The sequence below is a fragment of the Vulpes lagopus genome, chromosome 19 (assembly GCF_018345385.1).
Source record: "Vulpes lagopus strain Blue_001 chromosome 19, ASM1834538v1, whole genome shotgun sequence".
Classification (NCBI taxonomy): domain Eukaryota; kingdom Metazoa; phylum Chordata; class Mammalia; order Carnivora; family Canidae; genus Vulpes; species Vulpes lagopus.
The window spans coordinates 28,764,594-28,779,447 of record NC_054842.1 but is presented as its reverse complement, the minus strand read 5'-3'; the positions used below and the strand labels follow the sequence as shown (position 1 = coordinate 28,779,447).

The following is a 14,854-nucleotide window of genomic DNA, read 5'->3' as shown; positions in this document are numbered from 1 at the left end:
TGGTAGTACCTCTCTATTTAACTAGTCCTCTTGATGACAGACATTTGAGTTATTCTCATCTTTTGTTTCTAAAATGTTGCTATAATAAGTATCTTTGTACATATGTCTTTGTATGCTCTTGCAAGTATAGGTACAAAATACATTCCTGCACATAGAACTGCTGAATGTATTTTTTATTCTGATAGATTTTGCTAAATTGTTCTCCAAAAAGACTGCGTCAAATGAACTTCCAACAACCAGGAGCTTCTATTTTCCCTGCAATCTAGCCAGAAGTAAGCATCATCACATTGTTAAATCTTTGCCAATTTGATGAGCAGAAAATAGTTACTTAAATTCACATTTGTTCATTACTGAGGTCAAGTACCTTTTCATATATCCTTTGACCATCTGCAACCTTTTCTGTGAAACACTTGTTCATGTCCTCTTCCCTGGCTATTTTCCCCTACAAGTAATTGCAGATTTCTTATAGATATAAAGCCTTTGTCATTTGTTCAAGTGTTTTTTACCATTGGTTTGCATCTATTTTTTACTTTTTAATATTTTACATGACCATGTATTTCAATTTTTTATGATTTTGAGATTTTATTCCATGCTAGTTTTTTTAAAAGCCTTTCTCCTCCAGCTTTACCTTTCTTCCTAAAAGTCAGCTAAATGTCCCTATACCATTTATTGAATAATATATCTTTTCCCCCACTAAGTTATTCTCAGAGGAAGAGGACGAAGAAGGGAGTAATAAGACTATTTCAACTTTTAAAGCCATTTTGTACATTGCCTAGAATAAACTGACATCCAAACATTCAAAAAGATCTTATGTTTGTACCTATATAGAAATATTACATCCTCAAAATACAATTATTTCAATGCACTATGAAAATTCTAATCGCTTTTTTTTTTTAAGGAAATAAGCAAACCAATTCCAAAATTCATATGAAAATGCAAGGGACTCAGAATAAACAAAAATATCTTGAAAAAGGACAAAGGTGGTGGACTCATACTCCCCAGTTTCAAAACTTACTATAAAAGCTAGTTAGTCAGGGTGGTAATGGCATCAGGATATATAGATCAATGGAACAGAATTGAGAGTCTAGAAACAAATTCATACATCAATGTCAATTGATTTCTTTTTTGAGATTTTATTTATTTATTCACACACAGAGAGAGAAGCAGAGATAAAGGCAGAGAGAGAGAAGCAGGCTTCCCCCCAGGGAGCCTGATGTGGGCCTCAATCCCAGGACCCGGGGATCATGGCCTGAGCCAAAGGCAGACCCTCAACCACTGAGCCACCTAGGTGCCCCAATGGTCAACTGATTTTTAACAAGAGTTCCAACACAATTCACTGGAGTAATGGTGTTGGAATACTTGGATATTTCATGCAAAACAAGAAAATTGGACCATCACCTCATACCATATATAAATACTAACCCAAGGTGGATCAAGTGTGAAAGCTAAACTGTAAAATTCTTAGGAAACAACATAGATCTTTGTCACCATGAATCAGGCAGTGGTTCTTAAATATAACATCTAAAGCACAAACAACAAAAGAAAAAAAAAAGACAAACTGGACTTCATCAAAATTTTAAGTCTGTACTACAAAAGACATCATTAAGAAAAAAAAAGACAATTAAAACTGAAAAAAGAAAAAAGAACATGAAAAGTCAACCTATAGAATGAGAGAAATATCTGCAAATCATATGTCTGATTAAGGGTATTATAAACACTGTAGTGAACACCCATGCACAAATCTCTTTGTATGCTTGTGCAAGTACCAGTATAAGATACATTCCTATCCAGGGGGTGTTTGGCTGCTCAGGCGGTGAAGTGTACAACTTTTGATACCAGGGTCATGAGTTTGAGACCTACATGGGTGAAATTACTTAAATAAATAACACTCTAAAAAAATAAAATAATAAATAAATAAATAAATAAATAACACTTTTTAATAAAAAAAAAAAGAGATCTTCCTATCCAGTACCCTGAATATGAATAGAATCTCATAATTCAATAATAAAAGAGCAAGTAACAAAATTACAAAAGGGACAGGGTTGCATTGATTATTTCTCCAAAGATGTGTAAGTGACCAATAAGCACATGGAAAGATGCTTGACATCATTAATCATTAGAAAAACACAAATCAAAATTAGAACTCGGGGATGCCTGGGTGGCTCAGTGGTTGAGCGTCTGCCTTCAGCTTAGGTGGTGATGCTGGGGTCCTGGGATCAAGTCTCACATTGGACTCCCCATGGGGAGACTGCTTCTCCCTCTGCCTATGTCTCTGCCCCTCTCTCTGTCTCTCATGAATAAAGAAATAAATCTTTAAAAAAATAAAAAAAAGAACATGACACAATTTCATACTTTCAGAATAGCTATTTAAAAAAAGAAAGAAAGAAAACAAATGTTGAAAAGGATGTGGAGAAATTAATTGGAACCTTCACAAATTACTGGTGGGAATGAAAAATGGTGCAACTTCTATGGGGATTCCTCAATAAATTAAATATGGAATTACCTTATAACCTAGCACTTCCACTATAAGTATACATCCAAAAGAACTGAAAACATATTTTTACACACTTGCATATGAATGTTCACAGCAGTATTATTCACAATAGCCAAAAAGTAGAAACAACTTAATATCCACCAACTGATCGATGAATGAAATGTGGTAAATCCATACTCTGAAATATTATTCAACCAAAAAAATAATGAAATGATACATTCTATAAATGGCTGAATACTGAAAACATGCTGAAGTGAAAGAAGTCAGATAAAGAAGCTCACATATTCATTTATATGAAATATCTAGAACAGGCAAAAAATAGAGACAACAAGTAGAGTTGTAGTTGGCAAGAGCTGAGGAAAAGAGAACAGAAAGTGTTTGCTAATGGGTAAGGTATTTCTTTTGCAAGTGATGGAAGTGTTCTGGAATTAGATTAACCCATAACTTTGTGAATATACTAAAATCCACTTAACTATGTACTTTAAAATGGCAAATTTTATGGTATGTGAATTATACCTCAAAAATAAAAACCAAATGAGGCGCCTGGGTGGCTCAGTTGGTTAAGCCTCTGCCTTCAGCTTGGGATATGTCATGATCCCAAGGTTCTAGGATCCAGCCTCTTGTCTGGTTCCCTGCTTAGTGGAGAGTCTGCTTCTCCCTCTGCCCCCCGCCCCCTGCTCATGTGCATGTGTTTTCTCTCTCTCCCTCTCAAATAAATAAATCTTTAAAAACAATAAAAATAAAGATAAAAACCAATAAATGACAGGATCTGCAAAATAATTTAATTTACCCCAGCCTCTAGCTGACTTTGGGTCTAAAACCATGCATCCAGAACAAAGATTTAGTTGAAGACTGATTTCAAACACTTGTGGGAACACAGAATAAATTCCCAAGTGGAGAAAATGTAGAAAGTTGTAACTAAGGAACCAAGTGAGCAAGCCCAAGAGAATAATCACCAGAACACAGCTCCTTTCAAGTGAACTGCTATCAGCCCAAACAATTATAGCTGTACCTATATCTAAGCAAATCTAATCCTTTTAAAAACAGATCTTCACTACAGAAAAATGGGAGGGATAGGTCACCATTTTTTTTTAATATAAAAATGAAACTTTATTCTGTCCCATCAAAAACTACCGGCTGCTAATGGGGAGGGAAAAAAGATTTGAAGGCCCACATCAAATTCCCTTTGGTACTCCTGCCTGGATAGTACTGGGTCAAAGAGGAGGAACTGAGCTTTGAAGGTCTTGTCTTAGGCATAGGAACAGAAAGCATTAGATGTCATTATGGTTCTACATCCTCAAAAGGGGATCCATGGGCAAGAAAGCTGGTGGCGGGGGGAAGGGGGGGCGGGGATGAGTAGAATGAGTGCCATCAAGCAGGTCACCTATGAAGAGCTGTCTTCTGGAGAGCATGCACACGATCCATTTACTTCAAAAAGATTTAAGAAACTAAAACATGATGTGGGAAGATGCTAAAATAAAATGTAAACGGATAATACCTAATTTCATTATTAATGAATAACATAACCATACCAAAATAAGGAAAACAAAGTACTAAGTAACTTTGGAAAACAGATTTTGTCTGTGTATTGGTAAAGCTAAAGACAAATATATTTTAGTTTTTAAATGTGTCTCTCACAGGGAAATAGGTTAGCAATTCTGAAACTACTTTTGTGTCTGTGTGTTGTGTACTAGGTTTGAACAGATAAGTAAATAATATACTGTGGATAAGAACCAAGTTTCTCACCTTTGAAAAAGGAAGTAACAGGGGAAATGACAAAGTGGCAGAAAATCTAGAATGAACCCTGAGGTCATGGTTTTCAGTTTATATAGATGGATAAAGAAATAAAAATACATCCATGTATATTACTATATATCTATTTGCTAACTCTAATTACAAAGAGAAACAGTGGCAACCCGATAACACACAGATCTTGGTTTCCAGATCCAATAAAATGAACATGATGCCTTTCTTAGAGAACGGACTGATTGTGTATGTGGCTGCTATAAAGAGGGAAAAACAGAGATGCACATCTTGTGTTGCCAGAGAGTAAATTAGAAGTCACAAAATGATAGAGGCATTATAGAAGGGCCAAAGGAGCACATTTGAAAGGATTCTCAATAATCAAAGTTGGAATGATTTGAGCACAAAGTATTAACTTTTAGCCCAAACAGTAAAATAAATATTCATAAATGCATGTAAATAAACAACTGGAAAATTAATAAGTGAAGGAAAAAGGACAGTTCTTCCTTAACAAAAATCTAGTTAATAAATATAGAAGAGATGAAAGGAAACAAAATCATCATTAAGCAACCACAGTAGTAATAGCAGCCACGAAGAACCACTGATAGATGCAAAAACTGGCCTGTGAAATGTATGGTGAGACAGAAGATACTTGCAGCTTCAAAGTATCTCCCCACAAAAGGAAAATTATTAATTACAAAGGAATGATTACATTACTAAAGAAATATTACATTTATTTTCATTAGAAAAGAAAAAATAGTAACTTTACAGTGGAGAAAACTGGCATACACCTTAACCTTAATCACAGTTAAGATATCTTAATCGTAAGTAAACATCAGACAAATCCAATTTGGGACATTCTGAAAAAATAACTGACCGGTACTCTTCAAGTGTCAAGATTATGAAAAATGAAAAAAAAAGACCAGAGAATTTAACAGATGGAAGGAGACTAAGGAAACAAACTAAATGCAAGACGGAATCCAGAATTGGATCCCAGGGTAGATAAAGGATAGTTTATAAATGTGAATTTCTTGGGTTTAATCATAATACTATGATTATATAAGATGTTAACATTAGGGAAACTGGGAAAAGGTTTTATAAGAACTCTTTATAAAAAATTTTGCACCTCTGATGTAAGTCTAAAATTATTTCAGTTAAAAAATGTAAAGATTTTGGGCAATCTGGGTGGCTCAGCAGTTTAGCGCCACCTTCAGCCCAGGGCGTGATCCTGGAGACCTGGGATGGAGTCCCCCGTCAGGCTCCCTGCATGGAGCCTGCTTCTCCCTCTGCCTGTCTCTGCCTCTCTCTCTCTCTCTCTATCATAAATAAATAAAATCTTTAAAAAAAAAAAAAAATTTAAGATTTTAAAAACACCTCTGAAAGTAAAGCAAATCTTTCTTGTATAATTAGAAGTTAAACAACAGGGATCCTTGGGTGGCGCAGTGGTTTGGCGCCTGCCTTTGGCCCAGGGCGCGATCCTGGAGACCCGGGATCGAGTCCCACGTCGGGCTCCCGGTACATGGAGCCTGCTTCTCCCTCCGCCTGTGTCTCTGCCTCTCTCTCTTTCTCTCTGTGACTATCATAAATAAATAAAAATTAAAAAAAAAAAAAAAGAAGTTAAACAACACTTTAACCCCAGTTAAGCAATTACACCTGGAAAGAATTTTTTTTTTGTTTACTAAAAGGTAGACATAATACTCCATTCACCGATGTATCAGTTTGTAGAAATTATTCCAAGTCCTGAGACAAATTTGGTACAAAGATGAGGGAGGAGGTATAATATTATCTACATATTTTTTTTAATCTGTCCATTTTGTTGCATTAAACATGGAGCTGTTTTTTAAAGTTTTCAGCTAGCAACAATTATTTTACTAGTAATACCAGAGTAAAAAAAATAATAAAGTTAGACCAGCTAATAATTCGACTGTAGAAATATGGTAGATTCCCTTATTCCTTCTGCTAGTTCCTTGATATGTCCAATGGCATTCCTTTCACATAGTTAATTTTCATTCATTAATTAATTTTACAGGCTATAGCAACCAAACACTTACAAAAATCAAAGACATAAATGCAGCATCCTTCACACCCTGTACTTAACTGACCTAAATGTCTATAGGCACAACAGAGAACCATGTAAGCCCTTAAAAGCAACATGTGGTCAGATATAATTTATATCATCAAAAGCTACCAACTTTGAACCCTACAGGTTGAATGAGCATTTATTTGCTGCCACAAAATGTATTTTATTATCACTTATACATCATTTTCCATTTTAGGTGGTTTTCCTCAAGTTATTTAATTCTTCTAACCAACAATTTAATGATTGGTATGTTCAAATCATCTTAGTTTAATACGAGAAACAGAAAGAATGTTATTTATAAATTCCACTATTAGTAAAAGAAATACTAGTAAGAGTCCAATAAATAGTTCAGTAAACTCAAACATCTTTATCTATTAATCTCATGTTATAGATGGGGATATTAAAGTTTAGGGAGACTAAACCAAACTATTCCTAAAAGGAAAGAGCAGCAAAGAATCCTTAAAATGAGAATGGTACACAACTACATAAATGTAAGCAGATATTAAACACAGTGAGGCTAAAATACATTTCCAGGGATCCCTGGGTGGCGCAGCGGTTTGGCGCCTGCCTTTGGCCAGGGCGCGATCCTGGAGACCCGGGATCGAATCCCACATCGGGCTCCCGGTGCATGGAGCCTGCTTCTCCCTCTGCCTGTGTCTCTGCCTCTCTCTCTCTCTCTGTGACTATCATAAATAAATAAATAAATAAATAAATAAATAAATAAATAAATAAAATACATTTCCAAAGTTATGGTCCTTGTATTAGAATTGAAAATAACATGTGTCCTGATCCAAGCATAAGTGAAAGAGCTGGTGGTAATATCTACATTTTACAAAAGAATAAAAAGATACTTAACGAGTAAAAAAAAGCCACCTAATGAAGATCTTAAGTAAATCTGAAGAGTTCTGATTTCAGAGAAGAGTCTACTTGAAATTTTGTAAATGGATAAAAAAAAGAAAAGGCGTTATAGACAAGTCTGGCATATTCCAAAAGAAGTAACTCACAACACTTCAGTCTTGATATCAAAGAACAGTAAAATTGCTTTCAAACAGTAAAAGTTCTAACAACAAGCAAAATTATGAGTTTAACCTCACTGATTAGTAGGTAAAACATTTAATCCAAATTTCAACATTTTTACCTACTAATTACAAATCATGAAGTACTCAAAACCCAAAATTGTAATGTGATGCAACCACGACAGAATCCTTAAGATTATAAAAACTTCTATAGTTTTTCCCAGGCATTCCACTTATCTCAGAAAAATTTAGGAAGCCTTGAAATTAGAAGTTATTTAATAGACAAATAACAAAAATAACTTCCTCATATCTTAGTCATCAACCAAGGTAAGGGAAATTAGTACTTGCTCAGCAGCCTTTTCATGCCAGGCACTTACACACCTTGCCCTATTTAATCCTAACAAAACTAAAGTAGAGTCATCATCGCTTTACAAGTGAGGAAACCAAAGCTTAGAGAAGTTAACTTTCTGCCCCTTGGTTAGAACAATGTTTCTCAACCCTTGACATTTGGGGTCAGTTAATTCCTTGGGGGAAGGGACTGTCTTGTACATGGTAGGATGTTTACCAGCATCCCTGGCCTCTTCTCACTGGATGCCAGTAGCATCCCTCTAGTTCTAACTAAAATATCTCCAGACATTGCCAAATCTCCTGGAGGGCAAAATCACCCCAGTTGAGAACCACTATGCTCAAGTGAAGAAGCCAGTATTTTCATTCAATGGGCAAAAGCTACATGCCAAATTCTATTCAAAATGAATTAGAGACAACTAAGGGTCTTTGCCCTCAAGAGCTCACTTTGAACTCTGGTCTTCTAGCCCAACTGGTGTTCAATTTTAAAACCTCCCTCTACATACCCTGCTTGGCCCTGTCCCCAACACAGCTAACTACTCCAACTAGCCAGTGGTACCTCCTCTCACCCACTTATGCTGGCTTAAAAGCTTATTGTCATTCTGACTCAACCTTCCCCCTCATTTCCTGTACCTAATTACTACCCAAGTTCTGCTGGGTTTTTCCTAGGAGTAAAATGTCTCTCTCATCCATCCCTACTCTCCATTCCCATCCTTCTAATATAGACACAAGCCATCTCCCCTCATTTTTCTAGAACAGAAAAAAATCAGAAAGAAGTAATCTCTATTGGTCCCTCAAAGTAATGAGAGGTATACATCAGGATATCATAACTGAATGCCAATGTCTAGAGTAGGAGGCTGACAGACCTGAAACAGTGGCCAACAAAGAACACATTCTCTACCTCTGGAGTGGGAACAGAAATTGGACTTCCCCATCTGATCACTGACACTTTTTTTTTTTTTTTTTTTTTTTTTGAGAAAGAGAAAGAAAGCACGTGGGTACCTGAGAGGGGCAGAGGAGAGAATCCCAAGCAGGTTCCTCACCCAGCACAGAGCCCCATGCAGGGCTCAATCTCAAGACCTGAGATCATGACCTGAGTCAAAATCAAGAGTCAGATTCTTAAATGACTGAGCCATCCAGGCACCTCTGATCACTGACACTTTCACAATCTGATGTCAACTCTCAGTAAATAGCAACCCCGACAAGCATTAAGAAAAGGACATAGTAGAGATTAGTTTGCATGCCTTAAAAAGTGGCTTGCATGCTATTTCTGGCACTTGTGCCATGAATGGCTTTTGCCTGCTCTTAGGGAATGTACAATTGACACTGAACAGAAAAAAGAAGAGAGAGGAGATTCCCAAAGAAAGTCTGATCCAATTAACCTTTCTGCCTCTCCCAATATATAAAACCAGATGAAAGAAGGCAAAGCAAACATTCTACCATGGAAAGTCTGTAAGAGATGGTCAAAGAAAAGCTAGCAAAATAACTGCAAAAGCACATAAAAATATGTTCACAACATATATGAATATATAGCACCAAGAGGCTAATTTATTTATACTGCAAATGAAAGGCTCTGATTTAAGATAAGAGGAAATTCAGGACCTGTTTTAAAGCTTATCTGTCCCTCAGGCAGGGAACAGAATTTTATTTTATCAATGATCCCTAGGAAATGCTTTATCCTTTTTAAGATCCCACAATCAAGTTAATTTTAAATCCAAAATCTGAAATTCACAACCTAATCAAAAGTTTTCATTAATATTTCATAGTTAATATTCAATGAAATTATGACCATGACATTCTAAGTATTTCTGCTTCTGTTATCATTTCTGAGTTTTCCTGTGAAGTAGCCAATATATTTAGTGTCAGGATCCTACTGCTATTCTCATTTTATGGGGTTCTTTAAGTAAATAAATAAGTGAAAACAATTTCTACAATGATGTTTCTGTGTTTTCAGAAGGGATAAAGACATACATAATCCTGTTCAGGACAGTGCCTTTATGAAAAGATCAAAAGTCAAGCCAAAAAGCCCTAATTAAGCAACTATAATTAACAGGTATATTAAATAATTCCAATCACACATTCTCTATTATCTGAAGCAGAAAGAAAAAGCAGGGATTGAAGTTGAATTAGATGTCCTGTTACAGCCATCTTAAGTTGATGCTTTTGACCCACACTATTACTTTCTTTCTGGCTATAACCTATGATATGATAGGTTGTAACATTTCACTCAAATTTTTTCTAATGTATCCAATAAGCTTAGCCTAAACTAATTTCATTCCACATAATTTGAGTAATTTCCTTGTAATTCCAAGATATATGCCTTTGTCAATAGTAAGTTAAAGCCTTGAAAATGGAAGACTTATAATTAACAAATGCATATAAATACCAGCCATAAAAAGTCTAAAGGAAATGCATCAATTTAGCCTGACATTTCTTTTTCAGAGAAATGCTTTTCCTATACATTATGGCATTAATATAGAGCCTGACCAGTTTTTACTTTACTGCCTTTTACCAACATTTGTCCTTATGAAAATCATAAAGACAATCTTGTCACAACTAAAGCCTGAAATCACTATAAAAAGAATTTCTAACAAAGTAAATATTGGAGGACCTTTTGAACTGATCCTTAAGAGTTGTTTAGATGTTACATGTAGCAATTATGTAATTTAAAATTCACACCAGCTAACTTTACCATCAAGCTATGGAATTCTTTCCAGATTTAAAACAAAACATAACCTTGTTAACCATATTATGGTTAACCAAGATCCCCCCCCAAAAAAAAAATCAGCCTTGAGCTCCAAGGGGTGTATTCCTAAGAGAATATTGCGATTGACACCGCTTCAGTTGACAGTTTAATTCCACTGACGTTAAATGAATGATAAAAACATTAAGACAAATCAAGTTAAATTGAGGATTCAACTGTAGAAAGCTAATGCTTACAAATAATCTCTGCAGCATCCTTCCTCTAGGTTAAGTTACTATATCTTATAAGATGCTGTTATATACATAATCTCTTTCAATTTCAACTCTTTTCTAGAAATACTAAGAATATTACTTTATTGACAAAAGAGCAAACGAAATATGTTTTCCACATCTAAAGATATAAAATACTTTTATAACCTGGTTTCCTATTTCTAGTTAAAAGAAGGTAATTAAGGTGGTTTTCCGTTTTATTTACAGTTCCTCCAACTATCCTTATCCTAACACACAATCTTTTGAGACATTCTTAGATGATTAATAATTTGACCAAGAAACTATTTTTAAAGTAAAGCATAAGGATGCCTGGGTGGCTCAGCGGTTGGGCGCCTGCCTTAGGCCCCAGGCGTGATCCTGGAGTCCCAGGATGGAGTTCCACATCAGGCTCCCCACATGGAGCCTGCTTCTCCCTCTGCCTATGTCTCTGCCTCTCTCTCTCTCCCTGTGTCTCTCATGAATAAATGATATTTTTGAATGAATGAATGAATGAATGAATAAATAAAGTAAAATGTAAATAAACATACTATCATTTCCAAATGCAACCCAAAGAGATCAAGGTAATTTATTCTAGACAAATTAGCCCTGCCTGTAAGTATAAATTAAACATGTCCTGAAATCTTGAAGACTATTACATTTCTATCCACTAGTCAAAGAAATATTTAAAGCTTTATTAGTTTCAGGTACATTAAATTCATATTTTTCTATGAGAAAAGCCAAATTTACTCCAAAGGAAAGAACCCATTACTGGGAAGAAGAAACTGTGTGCAAAATTCTCCAGCTTATAAGCCATCCCTTTAGGCACAAATAATTTTTTAAAAATCAGGAAAAGAGCCATTTACTCGTACATCTCCGGTTCCTAGGTGGTATCTATTTAAATTCAAAATAAACATGCAAAAAGGAGTTCCAAACATGCAAAATGAGTCCCACAAAGGGATGCCTAGGACCAATCCCTGAAATTCCAGGAAATTAACACTTCAAATACTTCCTGTGACTGGCAGGAAATGTTCACAAAGCAATCTGGAGACTGGCTAAAAACCAGGTAGGCTTTGCTGATACGGTTTAAGTGAGACATGGGAGAAAGGTCCAGAAGAATTGAAACTTAAGTTCTAAAGAAAATTACCACCATTGCTGAAAGGAAACACAAGGATAATAAAGTCATTCTCTCCAAGAACCATTGTACATATGGCACACTAAGAACCTTCGAGCTAATTGCCCCTGGAAGCCACTATCAATTCTATCCTGTACATACCTAGAGATGTAATTTATCTATATACCTACTAGAGAAGTCTCTTTCTGGGGAACAGTAGCAATCAATCACTCATGCATGCTAACCATGTGTCAACCGTCATTCTGGGCACTTCACACACCAGGCTTCATTAATTCCTCACATCAAACCTCCAAAGGGCATTATCCCATTTACCGATGGGAAGACTTAGAAGCACAGTAACTCATCAGTTTTTTAAGGAGAGAAAAAAGCTACTTGTTAGGATTTAAATCCAAACCTGTCTCCTTCCACACTGGCCCCAGGTTTCTTGTTGGAGCCCCAACCTTCTTTATAGAACTAAAGGCATAACAGTACAGAAAATTATGTACTTAACTCACCAATTCCCTAAAAACAGCAACTTCATACAGAGGATTTTCACCACTACTGTTCCTCCTTTCAATATTCAGCTATCATATCATTAATGTAACATGGCATAATTGCGTGCAAACACCAGGTAAAGCTATTTATAATAATCATTTATTGAGCACTTACTATGTGCCAGATACTGTTCTAAATGTTTTTAACAATCTCATATAGCAGGTTCTATCAAGTACCCTTATTTTATTATAGATGAAGAAACTGAAGCACAAAAAGCCAAATTATGCTAAGTGGGGATCCGGCATTCAAATTGGATTGCCAGGATCCACAGTGCATGCTCTTAAATTCTTTCCTCTCTCTCAAAAAGAAGTTTCTAACTTCTTAACTATGTAACCCTCTTAACTATGTAACTAAGTATTATCAATCTCAATTTACAGATGAGGAAACAGAAGCTAAGAAAGGTGAAATACAGTTAACCCTTGAACACAGGTTTGAACTGTGCAGGCTCACTTACATGAAGATTACCCACAGTACAATAAATGTGTTTCACCTTCTTTATAATTTTCTTACCATTTTCTTTTCTCTAACTTAATTTTTATAAGAATAGAGTATACAATACATATACAAAATATGTATTAATCCATTTTATTATTAATTATATGGCTTCCAGTCAATAGTAAGGTATTAGTAGTTAAGTTCTGGGGGAGCCAAAAATTATAGTACATTTTCTACTGGGGGCGGTGCCCCCCCCTAAATCCCACATTATTCAAGGGTGTACTGTAATTTGTTTAAAGTCACACAACTTTCAGTGGTTAAGGCATGGTTTGAATCCATTTTTTTCCACACTCCCAAGATGTTGATTCACATGTCAAAGGAAGATACTAACTATAAAAGGAAAGCAGTAATATTCTATGTATTTCAAAATAGGCCATTGATAATTCTAGGTTATATACAAATATTTCTTAAAAATGTTTACGTGAGAAAGGAAAACATGTAATGGTAATGAGAAATTGACAAAAAAGCCCTCTTGATTATCACAAGGCAGAAAACCCCGGCAAGTTTTTAAGTGTAATCTTTTACTATGAAGTCAAATAATAAAGACTCAATCAGACACAAGCATGCAGCATGCTTCCATCTCACCACCACTCCCTCTCACGTCAACAGACAATATGAGAGTCGGCTTTATTAGTCATGCCCCTTTTCCTAAGAGATCAAGAGACAAAAGCAACACCTAAGAATACACCTACTTTAGACTACTCTCTTAAACCTGGTAACACTCTGAAAGCAGAAGGCATAGATGTTATTTAAGATACAACTACTAAGAAACAGGTATACAAGTGCATTTACTATTCTTTGTCTCTTGTGAAGAAAGGATTTGCCTTTCTGAAATCTGTAAATCAAGACAAAGAGAAAGCCTCAGAAAAGTGATTTCTCCATTCTATCAAACAAAAACATCATTGCTTTCAAATGATCTTTCTAATGACCCTACTAGGTTGGCATAACTCCTCTGCAGTTATATACTTCAATATTTCAGAAAATGTCTTCCACCAATTATTCATGTAGAGTAAAACTGAGCAATATAATCGTGCCTCTCGTATTTCCCACATATCCCAGGGTCTCAGGCAGCAAAACAGATCATGCATATAAGAAATATCTATGCGAAAATTACCAGTCCTACCTAGGGCAACTGAGCTTACGTTCTTAAAATGGGAAAAACAAGTGAGAAAGCAACCAGCAAACCCCACTGCATCTCCTTTGTACCAGTTCAGATTTTAAAAACCAAGAGACACAAGAAGACAAACCGTAATTTGTCTAAGTATCTTTCATAGCATCTTGCAAACCAGGGCGGGGAAAGAAAAAAAGAAAGATTATCACACACAAGTCAGAAGTCAGTCCCGGGAATGAATAAGTGTGGTTGTTTCAGGAGAGAAAATAATATTCAGAGTTATTCGACGCTTTTGGAAAATCACCAGTGCTGTTTAGTGAAAAAGCATTAAATACTTTAACGCGACCAAAGAAATCAAGTAACATGTGAATGATAATCTAGTGGTCCAAAGTGCACAGTGGACAAACAAGTTCCACTGTCAACCTCCTAAACGATGTTCTCAAATAGGGAGGAACTTTAAGAAAGGAAATCTCCTCATTAACATTCTGTTAAATTCAAAGTTATTTTTTTTTTATGAAGTGAAAAACAAATCTCCATGAATTAAAAATTGTCTCGTTTCTTATAAACTAATCCAGTCACATAACATTATCAAGGCTTGATATGCAAATATACAGAGAGGCAGTGCATCCCCTTCTCTCCCCCTTTCCATTTCCCCTCGAGTGGTTCCTTTCAAACAAGCTATTTAAAACAAGCACAGATGCTATCAGAAATGAAAACTTCCCTTCCATTCCCTAAAGACAGCAGCTCTCTCAGGAAAGCAGAATAAAGCTCAGTCAGCCCATAGTGCCTTAATTTCCGAAATGCCCTATGTTACCAAAATAAATGCTAGTATCCCAAGAAAGCAATTCCTTGGATACTTCACAAATGGGGAAAAAAAAAAAAAAAAACAGGAAAATAAAAAGGTGGAAAAAAAGAAAGGCAACTTAAAAGCAAACCACCACACCCTCAACTC

At 35.6% G+C, this 14,854-nt stretch overlaps 1 protein-coding gene across 6 annotated transcripts in view; it reads right to left on the bottom strand.

The window, feature by feature from the left end:
- ATP2C1 (ATPase secretory pathway Ca2+ transporting 1) overlaps positions 1 to 14,854 on the bottom strand; it is a 171,828-nt gene that overhangs the window by 120,794 nt on the left and 36,180 nt on the right. The window lies entirely within an intron of this gene.